This window comes from Triticum aestivum, chromosome 6D (assembly GCF_018294505.1).
Source record: "Triticum aestivum cultivar Chinese Spring chromosome 6D, IWGSC CS RefSeq v2.1, whole genome shotgun sequence".
In the NCBI taxonomy this organism is placed as follows: Eukaryota; Viridiplantae; Streptophyta; class Magnoliopsida; order Poales; family Poaceae; genus Triticum; species Triticum aestivum.
Window position 1 is genome coordinate 90,903,301 of NC_057811.1, and position 22,135 is coordinate 90,925,435.

Consider the following 22,135-nt stretch of genomic DNA (forward strand, 5'->3'; position numbering starts at 1 on the left):
TGTGCACATTATGATGATGTCCTACCGAGTGGGCCCAGAGATACCTCTCCGTTTACACGGAGTGACAAATCCCAGTCTCGATTCGTGCCAACCCAACAGACACTTTCGGAGATACCTGTAGTGCACCTTTATAGCCACCCAGTTACGTTGTGACGTTTGGTACACCCAAAGCATTCCTACGGTATCCGGGAGTTGCACAATCCCATGGTCTAAGGAAATGATACTTGACATTAGAAAAGCTCTGAGCAAACGAACTACACGATCTTGTGCTAGGCTTAGGATTGGGGTCTTGTCCATCACATCATTCTCCTAATGATGTGATCCCGTTATCAACGACATCCAATGTCCATGGTCAGGAAACCGTAACCATCTATTGATCAACGAGCCAGTCAACTAGAGGCTTACTAGGGACATGGTGTTGTCTATGTATCCACACATGTATCTGAGTTTCCTATCAATACAATTCTAGCATGGATAATAAATGATTATCATGAACAAGGAAATATAATAATAACCTATGTATTATTGCCTCTAGGGCATATCTCCAACAATTACATCTCGTTGTTGATGCTAGTTGGTTTATTTGGTGGAAGATCGTATGTTCAGATCTATTATGTTATTCAATACCCCTCTGATCATGAACATGAATATGTTTTGTGAGTAGTTACTTTTGTTCTTGAGGACATGGGAGAAGTCTTGTCATAAGTAATCATGTGAATTTGGTATTTGTTCAAGATTTTGATGATATGTATGTTGTTGATCCCCTTGGTGTTGTTATGTGAATGTAGACTACATGACACTTCACCATATTTGGGCCTAAGGGAATGCATTGTGGATTAGTTATTATATGATGGGTTGCTATAGTGACAGAAGCTTAAACCCTAGTTTATGCGCTATTCCATAAGGGGCTGATTTGGATCCATATGTTTAATGCTATGGTTAGATTTGATCTTAATTTTTCTTTCGTAGTTGCGGATGCTTGCGAGAGGGGTTAACCATAAGTGAGAGGCTTGTTCAAGTAAGAACAGAACCCAAGAACCGGTCCGCCCACATATCAAATTATCAAAGTAGCGAACGTGTATCGAAGAAACATGATGAAAGTGACTAGATGAAATTCCCGTGTGTCTTCAAGAACGCTTTGCCTATTATAAGAGATCGTTCCGGCCTGTCCTTTTCTACAAAAAGGATTGGGATACCTTGCTGCACTTATTGTTACTATTGCTACTTGTCATTCATTACAAATTATTGTACTATCAAACTATCTATTACCGATAATTTCAGTGCTTGCAGAAAATACCGTGTTGAAAACCGCTTGTCATTTCCTTCTGCTCCTCGTTGGGTTCGACACTCTTACTTATTGAAAGGACTATGATTGATCCCCTATACTTGTGGGTCATCAAGAATCTTTTCTGGCACCGTTGCCGGGGAATGAAGCACCTCTGTTAACTGGAATTTGGTAAGGAAAATATTTATATTACGCGCTGAAATTTACTGTCACTTGTTACTATGGAAAATCATCCTTTGAGGGGTTTGTTCAGGGTATCTTCACCTCGACTGGAAGCACAAAGTGTTTCTCCTCAAACTACTGCACCTACTAAAAATATTTATTATGAGATTACTTCGGGTATGATAGAGAAACTGCTAGCTAATCCTTATGCAGGAGATGGAACATTACATCCTGATATGCACCTAATCTATGTGGATGAAGTTTGTGGATTATTTAAGCTTGCAGGTTTACCCGGAGATGAATTTAAGGAGAAGGTCTTCCCTTTATCTTTGAAGTTAAAGGCATTAATATGGTATTGTCTATGTGATGATATTGGAGATTGGGATTGGAATCGATTGAAATTGGAATTTCATTAAAAGTTTTATCCTATGCATCTAGTTCATCATGATTGGAATTATATATATATATATATATATATATATATATATATATATATATATATATATATATATAATTTTTGTCCTCGCGAAGGAGAAAGCATCGCTCAAGCTTGGGGGAGGCTTAAATATATTATGTATACATGCCTCAATCATGAGCTCCCAAAAGAAATTATCTTACAAAACTTTTATGCTCGGCTTTCTCATGATAATCAAAACATGCTCGATTCTTCTTCGGCTAGTTCCTTTATGAAGAAGGCTATTGAATTCAGATGGAATCTTCTTGAAAGAATTAAACACATCTCTGAAGATTGGGAACTTTAGAAAGGTATTGAGTCAGGTATAACACTTAAGTTCGATTGTGTTAAATCTTATATGGATGCCGAAGCTTTTCTTAAGTTTAGCACTAAATATGGACTTGACTCTGAAATAGAAGCCTCTTTTTGTGAATCGTTTGTTGCTCATGTTGACCTCCCTAAGGAGAAATGGTTTAAATATCACCCCTATTAAGGAAAAGATTGAGGAACTGGTTATAATTAAAGATGAAACTATCATTTACAATGTTGATCCAGTTGTTCCTACTGCTTATATTGAGAAACCACTTTTCCCTATTAGGATAAAGGAACATGCTAAGATTTCTACCGTGGTTAACAAAAGTAATATTAGAGCACCTAGATCCTCCGAAAAAATTAAAGTTGAATGTAATGTTGCTATGGTTAAAGATCTCCTAGTCAATAATATTGAATGACATGTTATTTATTTATGTGGTGAAGCTCCTAGAATTGCTAAACCCGATACTAAAGATAAGAATAAACCTGTTGTTGGCATGCCTATTGTCTCTGTTAAAATAGGAGATCATTGTTATCATGGTTTATGTGATTTGGGTGCTAGTGTGAGTGCTATCTTGTTTACCTTATATCATGAAATTATGAATGATATTTCTCCTGCTGAAATAGAAGACATCGATGTTACTATTAAGCTTGCTAATAGAGACACTATTTCACCGATTGGGATTGTTAGGGATGTTGAAGCTTTGTGTGGGAAAATAAAATACACTACTGATTTTCTAGTTCTTGATTCCCCACGAGATGACTTTTGTCCCATAATATTTGGTAGACCTTTCTTGAACACTGCTAAGGCTAAGATTGATTGCACTAAAGAAATTGTCAGTGTTAACTTTGGTGATATGTCTGATGAGTATAATTTCTCTAAGTTTCGTAGACAACCTCATGATAAAAAATTGCCTAGTAAAGATGAAATTATTGGTCTTGCTTGTATTGTTGTACCTCCTACTGATCCGTTAGAACAATACTTGCTAGATCATGAAAATGATATGAACTTGAATGAAGAAATGAAATAGATAAGATGTTCTTTGAACAACAACTTATTCTTAAACACAATTTGCATGTTGAAACTCTTGGAGGTCCACCTCCACCTAAGGGTGATCCTGTGTTTGAATTAAAACAATTGCCTGCTACAGCGAAATATGCTTATCTTGATGAAAAGAAGATATATCCTGTTATTATTAGGGCTAACCTTTCAGAGCATGAAGAAAATAGATTATTAAAACTCTAAGGAAGCACCATGCTGCTATTGGATATACTCTTGATGATATTAAGGGCATTAGTCCCACCCTATGTCAGCATAAAATTAATATGGAGCCCGATGCTAAACCAGTTGTTCTGAAGGAAATATGCCCTAAGGCAATAATAAAGTTATTATTTATTTCCTTATATCATGATAAATGTTTATTATTCATGCTAGCATTGTATTAACCGGAAACATAATACTTGTGTGAATACATAGACAAACAGAGTGTCACTAGTATGCCTCTACTTGACTAGCTCGTTGATCAAAGATGGTTATGTTTCCTAGCCATAGACATGAGTTGTTATTTGATTAACAGGATCACGTCATTAGGAGAATGATGTGATTGACTTGAGCCATTCCGTTAGCTTAGCACTCGATCGGTTAGTATGTTGCTATTGCTTTCTTCATGACTTATACATATTCCTATGACTATGAGATTATGCAACTCCCTTTTACCGGAGGAACACTTTGTGTGCTACCAAACGTCACACCGTAACTGGGTGATTATAAAGGTGCTCTACAGTTGTTTCCGAAGGTACTTGTTGGGTTGGCGTATTTCGAGATTAGGATTTGTCACTCCGATTGTCGGAGAGGTATCTCTGGGCCCACTCGGCAATGCACATCACTATAAGCCTTGCAAGCATTGCAACTAATGAGTTAGTTGCGGGATGATGTATTACAGAACGAGTAAAGAGACTTGCCGGTAACGAGATTGAACTAGGTATTGAGATACCGACGATCGAATCTCGGGCAAGTAACATACCGATGACAAAGGGAACAACGTATGTTGTTATGCGGTCTGATCGATAAAGCTCTTCGTAGAATATGTAGGAGCCAATATGGGCATCCAGGTCCTGCTATTGGTTATTGACCAGAGAGGTGTCTCGGTCATGTCTACATAGTTCTCGAACCCGTAGGGTCCGCACGCTTAACATTCGTTGACGATATAGTACTATGAGTTATGTATGTTGGTGACCGAATGTTGTTCGGAGTTTTGGATGAGATCACGGATATGACGAGGAACTCCGGAATGGTCCGGAAGTAAAGATTGATATGTGGATAGTAGTGTTTGATCTCCGGAAAGGTTCCGGAATCCATCGGAAGGGGTTCCGGATGTTTCCCGAAATGTTTGGGCACGAGAACACTTTATCTGGGCCAAAGGGGAAAGCCCACGAGGTTTTTGGAAAGCGCAAAAGGAAGTTTTGTGGAGTCCAGGGGCCAGACGCCAGGGCCCCTGGCGTCTGGGTCCAGACGCCGGGAACCCTGGCATCTGGCCCTGGAGTCCGAGAAGGACTCTTGCCTTTTGGGTGAAACCGACTTTGTGGAGGCTTTTACTCCAAGTTTTGACCCCAAGGCTCAACATATAAATAGAGGGGTAGGGCTAGCACCCAAGACACATCAAGAAACACCAAGCCGTGTGCCGGCAACCCCGTCCCCTCTAGTTTATCCTCCGTCATAGTTTTCGTAGTGCTTAGGCGAAGCCCTGCGGAGATTGTTCTTCACCAACACCATCTCCACGCCGTCGTGCTGCTGGAACTCATCTACTACTTCGCCCCTCTTGCTGGATCGAGAAGGCGAGGACGTCATCGAGCTGAACGTGTGCAGAACTCGGAGGTGCCGTGCGTTCGGTACTTGGATCGGTCGGATCGTGAAGATGTACGACTACATCAACCGCGTTGATAAAATGCTTCCGCTTACGGTCTACGAGGGTACGTAGATAACACTCTCCCCTCTCATTGCTATGCATCACCATGATCCTGTGTGTGCGTAGGAATTTTTTTGAAATTACTACGTTCCCCAACATGTTCATCATCAACGACGACTGAATCCTAAGATGAAGGAAGTGGTAAGAACTGAAATATTAAAGCTTCTGGAAGCAGGTATAATTTATCCTATAGCTGATAGAAGATGGGTAAGTCATGTTCATTGTGTCCCTAAGAAAGGAGGCATTACAGTTGTTCCTAATGATAAAAATGAACTTATTCCACAAAGAATTGTGACTGGTTATAGGATGGTAATTGATTTTAGAAAACTAAATAAAGCTACTAGAAAAGATCATTACCCCTTACCTTTCATTAACCAACTGTTAGAAAGATTGTCTAAGCATACACACTTTTGCTTTCTTGATGGATATTCCGGTTTCTTTCAAATACCTGTTTCATAACCCGACCAAGAGAAAACTACTTTTACTTGTCCTTTTGGAACTTGTGCTTATATGCATATGCCTTTTGGTTTATGCAATGCACCTGCTACCTTTCAAAGATGTATGACTGCTATATTCTCTAACTTATGTGAAAAAATGTTGAGGTTTTCATGGATGATTTTTCCGTTTACGAAACTTCTTTTGATGATTGCTTAAGCAACCTTGATCGAGTTTTGCAGAGATGTGAACAAACTAATCTTGTCTTGAATTGGGAGAAGTGCCACTTTATGGTAAATGAAGGTATTGTCTTGGGACATAAAATTTCCGAGTGTGGCATTGAAGTGGATAAGGCCAAAGTTGACGCAATTGAGAAAATGCCATGTCCTAAAGATATTAAAGGTATTCGAAGTTTCCTTGGTCATGCTGGTTTCTATAGGAGGTTTATTAAATACTTCTCTAAAATTTCTAGGCATCTTACTAATCTCTTGCAAAAAGATGTTCCATTTGTCTTTGATGGTGATTGTGTAGAAGCCTTTGAAACACTTAAGAAAGCCTTAACTTTTCAACCTATTGTTCAACCACCTGAATGGAACCTACCCTTTGAAATCATGTGTGATGCTAGTGATTATGCTGTTGGTGATGTTTAGGATAAAGACTTGACAAGAAATTAAGTGTTATACCCATACTAGCAAAACTCTAGACAGTGCCCACATAAATTATGCTACTACTGAAAAACAATTCTTAGCAGTTCTGTTTGCTTGTGATAAATTTAGATCTTACATTGTTGATTCTGAAGTAATTGTTCACAACGATCATGCTGCTATCAAATACCTTATTGAAAAGAAATATGCTAAACCTAGACTCATTAGGTGGGTTCTATTGCTACAAGAATTTGACTTGCATATTACTGATAGGAAGGGAGTTGAGAATCCGTAGCTGATAACTTGTCTAGGTTAGAAAATATTCTTGATGACCCACTACCAATTGATGATAGCTTTCTTGATAAACAACTAGATGTCATAAATACTTCTTGTAATACTCCTTGGTATGCAGACTATGCTAATTATATTGTTGCTAAATATATACCACCTAGTTTTACATACGAGCAAAAGAAAAAGTTCTTCTTTGATTTAAGACATTATTTCTGGGATGACTCACATCTTTATAAATAAGGAGTATATGGTATTATTAGATGTTATATACCCGAGCATGAACAGGAACAAATCCTAAGGAAGTGTCACTCTGAAGCCTACAGAGGACACCATGCGGGAGACAGAACTGCGCACAAGGTATTACAATCTGGATTTTATTGGCCTACTCTTTTCAAGGATGCTCATAAGTTTGTCTTATCTTGTGATGAATGTCAAAGATTTGGTAATATTGGTAGACTTCAGGAAATGCCTATGATTTACTCACTTGTTATTGAACCATTTGATGTTTGGGGATTTGATTATATGGAACCTTTTCCTTCCTCTAATGGGTATACACATATTTTGGTTTTGTTGATTATGTCACTAAGTGGGTAGAAGCTATTCCAACTAGTAGTGTTGATCACAACACCTCCATTAAGATGCTTAAAGAAGTTATTTTCCCGAGGTTTGGAGTCCCAAGATATTTAATGACTGATGGTGGTTCACATTTTGTCCATGGTGTTTTCCGTAAATTGCTTGCTAAATATGATGTCAACCATAGAATTGCATCCCCCTATCACCCTCAATCTAGTTGTCAAGTTAAATTGAGCAATAGAGAAATAAAGTTAATTTTGCAAAAGACCGTCAATAGGTCACAAAGAATTGGTCTAAGAAACTTGATGATGCATTATGGGCTTATAGAACTGTTTATAAAAATCCTATGGGTATGTCTCCATATAAAATGGTTTATGGTAAAGCATGTCATTTACCTCTTGAATTAGAACATAAAGCATATTGGGAAATTAAAGAACTCAATTATGATTCCAAACTTGCCAGTGAAAAGAGGTTATTTGATATTAGCTCACTAGACGAATGGAGAACCCAAGCCTATGAAAATGCCAAATTATTTAAAGAGAAACAATGAAAAGATGGCATGACAAAAGAAACCAAAAACAGGAATTCAAAGTGGTGAATATGTTCTATTATACAAATCTTGTTTTTGATTTTTTGCAGGAAAGCTTCTCTCTAAATGGGAAGGACCATATATCATTGAAGAAGTTTATCGTTCTGGAGCTATTAAGATTAATAACGCCAAGGGCACTAACCCGAAGGTGGTCAATGGATAAAGAATTAAACATTATATCTCAGGTACGCCTATTAATCTTGAAACTAACATTATTTAAATCGTGACCCCGAAGGAATACAGAAAAGAAACCTTCTAGAACACTCCAGAACCCTAAAAAGGAAGAGGTACGTGATACGGTAAGTAAACCGACTCCAAAAATTCCATAAAAATAATTTCTGTCAGTTTTGGAATATTAGAAAAATAGAAAAATAAGAAACACCCGAGAAGGCCACCCAGGTGCCCACTAGGCACCAGGGCGCGCCTGCCCCTGCTGGTGTGCCCTAGTGGGTAGTGGGCCCCTCGTGAGCCTTCTTGACTCCAATTTCCTGTGGTATACTTGATTTGCAAGATAAAAATTCTTTATATATACTCCCGGACGTTTTGACCACCGCATCACGAAGATATCCTCTTTTCTTGTGTCGTGCTATTTTTCCTGGCAGATCTGGGAGTATGTCTTCTCAAGACTCAAATGGGGAGAGCTTCGTATCACACTATGTTGCAAATCCAATGATCTATGGGGATATATGCCTATGGATGGTCCACGGAGGAGGAGCAAGAGGCCAACTTGAAGGAAATGGAAGGCACGAGCTCAGATGAAGGTGACGTTCCTCTACCTCAACTAGGGGATATGCATGTGGAGTTCAAGAAGTCAAGCCTCCCAAACACAGTAAACAAACCTAAGATCCAATTTATCGCGTCCCATTTTCTGCAGGAAAGCAAGGAGGCATTATGTAAAAGAGTATTAAAGCTTGAGCAAGAAGTCGATGACTTGAGGGAGGAAAATTTCAGCCTCAAACGTAAGTTGGAGAATCTCACTACTTCATGACCACTACCATCACCGAAGAAGGAAACTTGAACACATGGGTATGGGCACTCCCCTTGGCTTGTGCCAAGCTTTGGGGAGGTTCCCCGGTATTGTATCGCCATCACTTTTATTATGTTTACCGGCTTTTAGTTTGATCCTTAGTTATTTCGTAATTTAGTTGAATAAAAGTTAATATGATCTATTTTCGAGTGCTACTTTCTTGATCTATCTATCTATCTAACTGAGTTGAGAGTTATACAATAAATTTTAGTTTGAGTTTTCGCTTCTTTACTTTTATGTTTCAATCCTAGCAATGAAAATAAGGAAAATATCATATGCTAATCTTATGGAAAGTAATGACATTACATAAGGAAAAGTATAAGTGGTAAAATTTATTGAAAGTTGACAAACATAGCATTGGTCAATGATGCAATTCATGAAAGAATTAATAAGGGAAGATAAGATTCACATGCAACTATACTATCTTGGACATCTTTTATGATTGTGAGCCCCCATTAAATATTTTGTGCCAAATTGTTGACGTTGGACAAGGAAGACAACGTGATGAATTATGTTCGCTTATATTCACATAGAATTTATATTGTCATAGATCCTCCAACATGTGGTGCTTGCGAATAACTTTGCTAGCCAAAAATCTGCACCAAGTAGAGACACTACTTGTGCATCCAAAAACCTTAAACCCGATTTCTTATTATGAGAGTCCACCATACCTACCTATGGATTGAACCTTCAAGTAAGTTGTCATCGGTGCATAAAGCAATAAAAATTGCTCCTAAATATGTTTGATCTTTAATTGTAAGGCAAAATAAGCGTTATACAAACTTGTGATGGCAAAGTAATAAAAGCGACGGACTGCATAATAAAGGTTGCTATCATAAGAATATAATGTGAAGTTCCTTTGCATTAAGAGCTTTTGCATCTAAAAACAAAAAGCGCATGACAACCTCTGCTTCCCTCTGTGAGGGGCCTATCTTTTACTTTTATGTATTTACCTTTTTATGCAAGAGTCAATCCTGTTCTCCTCTATTCCATTTTATTTTTCCCTTTTGCAAGCATCATGTGGTGGGGAATGATCTAGGAACATATATCCTGTTGGATATGAGTGATCATGAGTTATTATTGCTGATATCACGTCTCGGGTGAATAAGTTGGAAGGCGAAACTATGAGTCCCTATCTTTCTATGTGTCTGGCTGGAACTTTTTGCTCCATATATATGTTGTGAGTGTTAGCAATCATAGAAGACTAAATGATGGTTGAGTATGTGGACTTGCTAAACAGCTCCAACATGATACCCTTCCTGAAAATATGACGAATTGCAATTGCCTTGTTGACTGAGAACAAAGTTTGTTAGTTTTCAAGAAAGTTTATGTTTTATACTTCGATGTTGTGATGAATTGTTACTTGCTCATGAGAAGTTATATAATAATGAATGTTGATGTTATAATAATGATCATGATGCTACTATGTTCGTAATTTTTTTATCGACACCTCTCTCTCTCTCTCTCTAAACATGTGGACATGATTATTGATATCGGCTTTCGCTTGAGGACAAGCGAGGTCTAAGCTTGGGGGAGTTGATACCTCCATTTTGCATCATGTTTTCCTACTATTATTTATAGTGTTTTCAATCAATATAACACTTTGTGGAGTAATTCTAATGCCTTTTCTCTCACAATATGCAAGGTTGACACAAGGAGGGAGACTACCGGTAGCTGGAATTCTTGACTTGAAAAAGCTACGTCAGAGATACCTATTCTGCACATCTCCAAATGAGCTGAAATTTTACGTAGATTTATTTGGAATACATAAAAAATACTGGAGAAAAGAAATACCAAAGGGGGCCACCAGGAGGCCCACTAGGCACTAGGGCGCGCCTACGCCCCCTGGCACGCCCTGGTGGGTAGTAGGGCCCATGGCCAGGCTCTGGTGCCCATCTTCTGGTATATAAGCCTATTTGCTCTAGGAAAAATAAGGGAGAGACTTTCGAGATGGAGCACCGCTATCTCGAGGCGGAACTTGGGCAGGAGCACTTTTGCTCTCCGGCGGAGCGATTCCGTCGGGGATACTTCCCTCCGGGAGGGGGAAATCGAAGCCATCGTCATCACCAACAACCCTCTTATCATGGGAGGATCAATCTTCATCAACATCTTCAACAACACGTTCTCATCTCAAACCCTAGTTCATCTCTTATATTCAATCTTTGTATGAAAACCTCAGATTTGTACCTATGGGTTGCTAGTAGTGTTGATTACATCTCGTAGTTAATGCTAGTTGGTTTATTTGGTGGAAGATCATATGTTCAGATCTATTATGTTATTCAGTACCCCTCTGATCTTGAACATGAATATGTTTTGTGAGTAGTTACTTTTGTTCTTGAGGACATGGGGGAAGTTTTGTCATAAGTAATCATGTGAATTTGGTATTCGTTCGATATTTTGATGATATGTATGTTGTTGATTCCCTGAGTGGTGTTATGTGAACGTCGACTACATGAAACTTCACCATCTTTGGGCCCAATGGAATGCATTATGGAGTAGTTACTAGATGATGTGTTGCTAGAGTGACAGAAGCTTAAACCCTAGTTTATGCGCTATTCCGTAAGGGGCTGATTTGGATCCATATGTTTAATGTTATGGTTAGATTTTATCTTAATTCTTCTTTCGTAGTTGCGGGTGCTTGCGAGAGGGGTTAATCATAAGTGGGAGGCTTGTTCAAGTAATAACATCACCCAAGCACCAGTCCACCCACGTATCATATCATCAAAGTAGCGAAAGCGAATTGAGCAAACATGATGAAAGTGACTAGATGAAATTCCCGTGTGTCCTCGAGAATGCTTTGCCTATTATAAGAGACTGTTCCGGCCTGTCCTTTGCTACAAAAAGGATTGGGATACCTTGCTGCACTTATTGTTACTATTGCTACTTGTCACTCGTTACAAATTATTCTACTATCAAACTATCTGTTACCGATAATTTTAGTGCTTGCAGAAAATACCTTGCTGAAAACCGCTTGTCATTTCCTTCTGCTCCTCGTTGGGTTCGACACTCTTACTTATCAAAAAGACTAGGATTGATCCCCTATACTTGTGGGTCATCACCGGCCACGCTGAGTCACCATACGCGCGTCAACGCATGCGGTGACCACACGGTCTGGCATACCAAACGCGTGCTCTGCTCGTTTGGCCGTGCCCCAAGCGTCGTTTAGCTTCGGCCTTTCCTTTGCTCGTCAATCCCGCACTCCCTAGCATGGCAGCCATGCGCTCACTCTGGAGCTCGCTCCTCCTCATCTTTCCTCCCCGACACTGATACATCTCCATCGTATCTATATTTTTTTATAGTTCCATGCCAATATTATACAACTTTCACATGCTTTTGGCAACATTTAATATGATTTATTGGGACTAACACATTGATATAGTGCCCAGTGCCAGTTCCTATTTGTTGCATATTTTTTTGCAGAATATCCATATCAAACAAAGTCCAAACGAGACAAAAATTTACGCAGAATTATTTTGGAATATATGTGATTTTTGGGAGGTAGAATCAATGCAAACGCATACTTACCAGGGCGTGGCATACCTCCCCTGGTGCGCGGTGGCGCCTAGTGGGCACCCCGTAAGTTGGTTGGGGCTCTACTTCAGGCGCAAGGAAGCTTCTATTCGTAAAAAAATCGTGTTAAAATTTCACCGCAATCGGAGTTACGGATCTCCGGATATTTAAACGATGAAAGGCCAGATCTGGGGATCGCGAAACAGAAGAGAAACAGAGAGAGAGAGAGAGAGAGAGAGAGAGAGAGAGAGAGAGATCCAATCTAGGAGGGGCTCTCGCCCCTCCACCGCCATGGAAGCCATGGACCTGAGGGGAAACCCTCCTCCCATCTAGGGGGGTCAAGGAAGAAGAAGAAGAAGGAGGGGGCTCTCTCCCCCTCTCTCCCGGTGGCACCGGAGTGCCGCCGGGGCAAGGATCATGACGACGATCTACATCAACAATCTTGCTACCGTCAACACCAACTTTCTCCCCCTCTATGTAGCGGTGTAACCTCTCTATTTTAGTTGTATTTCTCTACTTAAACACGGTGCTCAACATTATATATTATTATCCAATGATATGTGGTTATCCTATGATGTTTGAGTGGATCTGTTTTGTCCTATGGGTTAATCGATGATCGCGGTTGGTATGAGTTGTATATTTAATTATGGTGCTGTCATACGGTGCCCTTCGTGTCGCGCAAACGTGAGGGATCCCCAGTGTAGGTGTTGCAATATGTCATGATTCCCTTATAGTGGGTGGCGTGAGTGACAGAAACACATACCCGAGTAAGGGGGTTGTTGCGTATGGGAGTCAAGAGGACTTGATTTTTAATGCTATGGTTGGGTTTTACCTTAATGATCTCTAGTAGTTGCAGATGCTTGATAGAGTTCCAACCATAAATGCATATGATCCAAGTAGAGAAAATATGTTAGCTCATGCCTCTCCCTCATATAAAATTGCAACAATGATTACCGGTCTAGTTATCGATTGCCTAGGGAAAAGATTTCTCTTGTGTCACAAAAAGCTTTCTACTACATTACTAAGTTTATTTTCTTGTAATTTATTTCTAGTTTTATTCTCGCTAAGTACTTCTAGTTTTATTCTTGTTCTAGATAAAGCAAACGTTAAGTGTGCGTAGAGTTGTATCGATGGTCGATAGTACTTGAGGGAATATTTGTTCTACCTTTAGCTCCTCGTTGGGTTCGACACTCTTACTTATCAAAAAAAGGCCACAAACAATCCCCTACACTTGTGGGTTATCAAGACCTTTTTCTGGCGCGTTGCCAGGGAGCAATAGTGTGGGGTGAATATTCTCATGTGTGCTTGTTTGCTTTATCACTAAGTAGCTTTTATTTTTTGTTCTAAGTTGTTTTATATCTTTAGTTGTGGATATGGAACACGAAATACCAAAAAAAATAGTTGTACTTGCTACTCATGGAGATGGGGAACCTCCTAAAACCCTCGATGCTCGTTATGTGAAAAATATTAAACACTACTTTGATAATCTTGAGAAAACCCCATTCAACTTGATAATGGGAGTAATGTCGGATCAACATGAATACTATAGGGATTATCGCTTGACTCAAAAAGGGAAACTCTTATGGGATCAAATTGAAATGTTGCATTGGTATGCTTGGAATTTATGCCAGAGATATGATTATACTTGTTGCTCTAGGATGAAGGCTCGACACCTTCCCTTTTCTTGTGAATTTAATGATATTGAAACCTTGGCTTCTTATGCTAATGGTATATATGATTACTATGATGTGGAACAAATAGAATAATTTTTTGCTTTTAAGGGTGCTTATGAAATTGAATCTTTGATTGAAAGTGTGAAAATTATGATGATGCTGTTTACAGACCTGAAAATTATGCTATACTTAAATATTGCTACGAGAATTATGAATACAATGCCGATATTAATGAGTTTATTGAGAAAGTCTCCGCTGTCCAAGAAGAGACTAATATTTTTGCAGGTATCTATTGAAGAAGAAATTGATGACACTGTGAGCTCATTAGATCAAACAGATGAGGAGGAGAGCGAAGAACAAAAGGAGGAAGAACGGATTAGCTACTCGTGCCCACCTTCTGGTGAGAGTAACCCCTCAACTCATACATTGTTTAATTTCCCTTCGCACTTACCGAAGGATGAATGCTATGAAAATTGCTATGATCCCTTGGATTCGTTTGAAATATCCCTTTTTGATTATGCTTGCTATGCTTGTGGCCATGATGCCAATATGAATTATGCTTGTGGAGATGAACTTGCTATAGTTCGTATGTTAATAATGAAATTGTTGCTATTGCACCCACGCATGATAGTCCTATTATGTTTTTGAATTCTCCCAACTACACTATATCGGAGAAGTTTGCTCTTATTAAGGATTATATTGATGGGTTGTATTCTGCCATTGCACATGATAATTTTGATGAATATAACATACATATGCTTGCTGCTCCTACTTGCAATTATTATGAGGGAGGAACTACATCTCCACCTCTCTATGTTTCCAACACGATAAAATTGCAAGAAATTTCTTATACTATGCATTGCCTTTACTTGATGTGCATGAATTGTTCCTTTATGACATGCCGATGCATAGGAAGAGATTTAGGCTTCGTCATTGCATGATATATGCTTTGTGATCATTACTAAGTTACAAATCATTGTTAATTAAAATTGGATCTAATATACCTTGGGATTCGAGTGGATCCATTGCTTGAACACTATATGCCTAGCTTAATGGCTTTAAAGAAAGCGCTGCCAGGGAGACAACCTGGAAGTTTTAAAGAGTCATTTATTTTTGTTGAGTGTTTTTATAAAGTTTTAAAACAAAAAATATAGAGGGGAACTTAAAACTTTTTCAAAAAGAGAAGCGATTGGAAGGTTATGCATTGGAGAAGTGAGGGTCGACCTTGAACACTTGTGTTCATGCTCATGGAAACAATGTAGAATTTTTCATGGAAGTTTCTCACAAAAATAATTATCCCCTTGTATAAATCCATTGTATTATAAAAAATAATGTGCCAAGATTTACCTTTAGGATGTTTATATTGTTTGGTTGGTATGTGCGGTGCATAAACAGAAACTTTGGTTGTAGTGCGTGAATTTACAATTTTTTACTGGAAGGTCAAAAAAATTCTGAATTTTTTACATAGTATTGCTATACAAATTTTTTATTATGTTCTAATTTTTCATAATTTTTAGGGCTACAGAACTATGACAATAATTCAAATCTTTAAAGACTGTCGTGTTTTCACAGATTGTTGTTATAGCCTCATTATTTGCGTATGTTTGAAATCTTGTTGAGCCTTGTCATGGTTTTACTTGGGGCCATAGAATTGTGATAGCATACAGTGGGTAATGCTTGATTATAATTATACAATAATGTTACAGCAGTACATGATGTGATTTGATTGTTACATGTACTAACCCCGCTAATAAAAGTTCGGTTAAGTTTTCTGTGGATGAAGTGTTCAAAGATCGAGGAGGTCTCGATGTGAGGAGAAGGAGGAGAGGCAAGAGTTTAAGCTTGGGGATGCCCAAGGCAACCCGAGTACTCAAGCATCTAAGCTTGGGGATGCCCCGAAAGGCATCCTATCTTTGTTCGACAAGTATCGGTCTGTCTCGGTTTTCGTTTCGTTCACATGATATGCATAAATTCTTGGAGCATCTTTCGTGTTTGTTTTTAACTTTTCTTTTATGCACCATGTTGGTATGAGATAGTCCTTGATTGATTTATAGAATGATCTTTGCACTTCACTTAGATCTTTTGAGTATGGCTTTATAGAATGCTTCATGTGCTTCACTTATATCAATTGAAGTTTGGATGCTTGTTTCTCTACATAGCAAAACCATTATTTGTAGAATGCTCTTTTTCTTCACTTATATTTGTTAGAGCATGATCTTTTGTATAAAGAATTAAACTCCCGTGCTTCACTTATATCTATTTAGAGAGTCAACAGGAATTGGTCATTCACATGGTTAGTCATAAAATCCTACATAAAACTTGTGGATCACTAAATATGATATGTTTGATTCCTTGCAATAGTTTTGCGATATAGAGATGATAATATGTGGGAAGTACTAGTGGATGATCGTGTTTAGTAGGAATATTTGTGTTAAGGTTTGTGATTCCCGAAGCATGCATGTATAGTCTCCCGTTATGCCAGGAAATTGGAGCATAATTTATCCTTGATTGTCTATCTTTGCGTGAAGGTCGGGGGCGCGCGATGGTTAATTCCTACCAACCTCCCCCCTAGGAGCATGGGAAGTAGTACTTCGCTTTGAGGGCTAATAAACTTTTGCAATAATTATGTGAGTTCTTTATGAATAATGTGAGTCCATGGATTATACGCACTCTTACCTTCCGCAATTTGCGAGCCTCCACGGTACCATGCATTGCCCTTTCTCACCTAGAGATGTGGTGCAAACTTCGCTAGTGCATCCAAACCCTATGATATGATACACTCTACCACACATAAGCCTTATTATATCTTCCTCAAAATAGCCATCATACCTACCTATTATGGCATTTCCATAGACACTCCGAGATATTTTGCCATGCTACTTCCTTCACCATCATATACATGACTTGAGCATTCATTTTCGTATTTCTTTGCATGATCGTAAGATAGATAGCATGATATTTGCATGGCTTGTTCGTTTTTTGATATCTTTGCTATGCTAGATCATTGCACATCCTGGTACACCGCTACAAGCATTCATATAGAGTCATATTGTTCTAGGTATTGAGTTGTAATTTTGAGTTGTAAGTAAATAGACGTGTGATGATCATCATTATTCATTATTAGACCATGTCCTAGTGAGGAAAGGATGATGGAGCAAGTCGGGATGAGACTCCAGACAAAAATGAAAATAAAAAAAGAAGAAAAAAGTGAGGCCAAAAAGAGCCCAAAGAAAAAAAGAAAAAAAAGAAAAAAAGAGAGAAAAGAGAGAAGGGGCATTGCTACTATCCTTTACCACACGTGTGCTTCAAAGTAGCACCATATGTTCCATATAGAGAGTCTCCTGTGCTTTTACTTTTATATACTAGTGGGGATTTTTCATTATAGAACTTGGCTTGTATATTCCGATGATGGGCTTCCTCAAATGCCTGAGGTCTTCGAGCAAGCAAGTTGGATGCACACCCACTTACACTACAGGAATCAGCTACTTTGCCGTCTGCCGTGGATGGCAATAGGCTTCGGCAAAGTAGGCTATGGTAAAGAGCTTCTTTGCCATCAGCGGCGGACGGCAAAGAAAGGCGACGGCAATAAATTCGCTGTTAGTCCGTTAGGTGGCTAACGACAGTCTTTGCCGTCCGTGGCTGACGGCAAAGAGCCTCAAGCCTTTGTCGTCTGCCACTGTAGGCAAATTAACCAAATGGGTCAGCTGCCAGGAAGCACAGGTGGTTGCCACGTGGCTACTTTGCCGTCCGCCACGGACGGCAAAGAGCCCGTTGCCGTCGGTGGCAGATGGCAAAGAGCCTGCATTGTCTCTTTTTTTCTGTTTTTTCTTATACCCAACCATTTTCACAGCAAATAGATGATACATTTATATTTTTCACATGGCAAGTTCACAGCAAACATATGAGATATCCAACACATATAATTTCATCATACATGCATAGCTCCATCAACCATACATAGCAAGTTCCACATACATGCATCCAACCATACATATTACAATAGTGTCATCCTACCATACATGCATAGTTCATCGATACAAAAGAAACATAGTTCATCCAAACAAGCACTCCATCTATGCTAGCTTCCGTGAAGCGAATGAATTCCGCAAAATGGGAAATAAGAAAGTTAGAAGAAGAAGATTAGAAACAGAGAGATGGATCCAGGGCGGGGGCGGGTGGTGGGTGGCGGGGGCGGCGGCAGGTGGTGGGGGCGGCTGGTCGGGGTGGCGGCAGGTGGCGGGGGTGGCGGCACGGGGTGGGGGCGGCGGCGGGTGGCGAGGGCGGGCGGCGGGGCGGCGGCGTGGTGGCTCGGGGAGGAGAGAGGAGAGAAATAGAGAGATGGATCCAGGGCGGGATGGGTCTCGCCGTTAGGTAGGTTAGTTCTTTGCCGTCAGCTTTTTTTCCTCTTTGCCGTTCGCTAGCTGACGGCAAAGAGGGGGGACGTTAAGTTATTTTAATCAGCTTGTTAGTGGGGACCACCATCTTTGTCGTCAGCTAGCAGACGACAAAGAGTAGGCAGATGGCAAAGACCGTTCTTTGCCATCTGCCTACTCTTTGCCGTCGGTTTTCTGCAAGCGGACGGCAAAGACCTTCTTTGCCGTCAGCTAGCGGACGACAAAGACTTGGCAGACGGCAAATTAGCTAATTCCAGTAGTGTTAGTTTTCAGTTTGAGCTTTCATACACTTATAGCTCTTAGTGCATCCGTTGCATGGCAATCCCTACTCCCTGCATTGACATCAATTGATGGGCATATCCATAGCCCGTTGATTACCCGCGTCGATGTGAGACTATCTTCCTTTTTGTCTTCTCCATTTTAATCTCTACCATCGCATTCTATTCCACCCATAGTTCTATATCCATGGCTTGCACTCATGTATTGTGTGAGGGTTGAAACAGCTGAAGCACGTTAAAAAGTATGAACCAATTGCTTGACTGACACCAGGGTAGTTCATGATTAATACTTTGTGTTAAGAAGATGGAGCATGACAAGACTATATGATTTTTTAGGGATAGCGTTCTTCAGCCTTAATATTTTGAAAGACATGATTGTTCGTTGGGATGCCTAAGTATTAATGTCTTTATGTCAAATTATAGACCATTGCTTTGAATCTCATGTCTTAATACTCATGCCATGATTAGATTATACGATCAAGATTACGCTAGGTAGCATTCCACATCAAAAATTATCTTTTTATCATTTACCTACTCGAGGTCGAGCAGGAATTAAGCTTGCGGATGCTGATACGTCTCCATCGTATCTATAATATTTGATTGTTCCATGAAAATATTATACAATTTTCACATGCTTTTGGCAACATTTTATATGATTTATTGGGACTAACATATTGATCCAGTGCCCACCGCCTGTTCCTATTTGTTGCATGTTTTTTATTTCGCAGAATATCCATATCAAACAAATTCCAAAAGCGATAAAAATTTATAGGGAATTATTTTGGAATATATGTGATCTTTGGGAGGTGGAATCAATGCAAACAAAGGCCCACTGCCTCCACTACTTACCAGGGCGCTACCAACCTCCCCTGGCGCATGGCGGTTCCTAGTGGGCACCCCGTACGTCAGTTGGGGCTCTACTTCGGGTGCAAGGAAGCTTATATCCGGAAAAAACTTGTGTTAAAATTTTAGCGCAATTGGAGTTAATGATCTCCGGATATTTAAGAAACAGTGACAGGCCAGATGTGTGGGTCGCGAAACAGAAGAGAAACAGAGAGCGAGAGAGAGAGAGAGAGAGAGAGAGAGAGAGAGAGAGAGAGATATCCAATCTAGGAGGGGCTCTCACCCCTCCGCCGCCATGGAGGCCGTGGACCAGAGGGGACACCCTCCTCCCATCTAGGGGGGAGGTCAAGGAAGAAGAAGAAGGAGCGGGGCTCTCTCCCCCTCTCTCCCGGTGGCACCAAAGTGCCGCCAGGGCAAGGATCGTGATGGTGATCTACATCAACAATCTTGCTACCATCAACACCAACTTTCTCGCCCTCTATGCAGTGGTGTAAGCTCTCTATTCCCGCTGTATTTCTCTACTTAAACATGGTGCTCGACACTATATATTATTATCCAATGATATGTGGTTATCCTATGATGTTTGAGTAGATCTGTTTTGTCCTATGGGTTAATTGATGATCGAGGTTGGTATGAGTTGTATATTTTATTATGGTGCTGTCCTATGGTTCCCTCCGTGTCGCGAAAACGTGAGGGATCCCCGTTGTAGGGTGTTGCAATATGTTCATGATTTTCTTATAGTGGGTGGCGTGAGTGACAGAAACACATACCCGAGTAAGGGGGTTGTTGCTTATGGGAGTAAAGAGGACTTGATACTTAAGGCTACGGTTCAATTTTACCTTAATGATCTCTAGTAGTTGTGGATGCTTGCTAGAGTTCCAATCATAAGTGCATATGATCCAAGTAGAGAAAGTATGTTAGCTCATGCCTCTCCCTCATATAAAATTGCAATAATGCTTACCGGTCTAGTTATCGATTGCCTAGGAACAAATCTTTCTCTTTTGTTACGAAAAGCTTTCTACTACACTACTAAGCTTATTTTCTTGTAATTTCTTTCTAGTTTTATTTTCGCTAAGTACTTCTAGTTTTATTCTTGTTATAGATAAAGCACGCGGTGACCACGCGGTCCGGCATACCAAACGCGTGCTCTGCTTGTTTGGCCGCGCCCCAAGCGTCCTTTAGCTTCGGCCTTTCCTTTGCGCGCCAATCCCGCACAACCTAGCATGGCAGCCATGCGCTCACTCTGGAGCTCGCTCCTCATCTTTCCTCCCTGACGCTGATACGTCTCCATCGTATCTATATATTTTATAGTTCCATGCGAATATTATACAACTTTCACATGATTTTGGCAACATTTAATATGATTTATTGGGACTAACACATTGATCTAGTGCCCAGTGCTAGTTCCTATTTGTTGCATATTTTTTTGCAGAATATCCATATCAAACAAAGTCCAAACGCGATAAAAATTTACGCAGAATTATTTTGGAATATATGTGATTTTTGGGAGCTGGAATCAATGCAAAAGCATACTTACCAGGGCGTGGCATACCTCCCCTGGTGCGCGGTGGCGCCTAGTGGGCACCCCGTAAGTTGGTTGGGGCTCTACTTCGGGCGCAAGGAAGCTTATATCCGGAAAAAAACGTGTTAAAATTTCAGTGCAATCGGAGTTACGGATCTCCGGATATTAAAGAAACGATGAAAGGTTAGATCTGGGGGTCGTGAAACAGAAGAGAAACAGAGAGAGAGATCCAATATTGGAGGGGCTCTCGCTCCTCCGCCGACATGGAGGCCATGGACCTGAAGGGAAACCCTCCTCCCATCTAGGGAGGTCAAGGAAGAAGAAGAAGGAGGGGGCTCTCTCCCCTCTCTCCCGGTGGCACCGGAGTGCCGCCGGGGCAAGGATCGTGACATCGATCTACATCAACAATCTTGCTACTGTCAACACCAACTTTATCCCCCTCTATGCAGCGGTGTAACATCTCTATTCCCGCTATATTTCTCTACTTAAACACGGTGCTCAACATTATATATTATTATCCAATGATATGTGGTTATCCTATGATGTTTGAGTAGATTTGTTTTGTCCTATGGGTTAATCGACGATCGTGGTTGGTATGAGTTGTATATTTTATTATGGTGCTATCATACGGTGCCTTCCGTGTCGCGCAAACGTGAGGGATCCCCACTGTAGGGTGTTGCAATATGTTCATCATTTTCTTATAGTGGGTGGCGTGAGTGAAAGAAACACATACCCGAGGAAGGGGGTTGTTGCGTATGGGAGTAAAGAGGACTTGATACTTAAGGCTATGGTTGGGTTTTACCTTAATGATCTCTAATAGTTGTAGATGCTTGATAGAGTTCCAACCATAAATGCATATGATCCAAGTAGAGAAAGTATGTTAGCTCATGCTTCTCCCTCATATAAAATTGCAATAATGATTACCGGTCTAGTTATCGATTGCCTAGGGAAAAATCTTTCTCTTGTATCACAAAAAGCTTTCTACTACACTACTAAGTTTATTTTCCTGTAATTTATTTCTAGTTTTACTCTCGCTAAGTACTTCTAGTTTTATTCTTGTTCTAGATAAAGCAAAAGTTAAGTGTGCGTAGAGTTGTATCGGTGGTCGATAGAACTAGAGGGAATATTTGTTCTACCTTTAGCTCCTTATTGGGTTCAACACTCTTACTTATCGAAA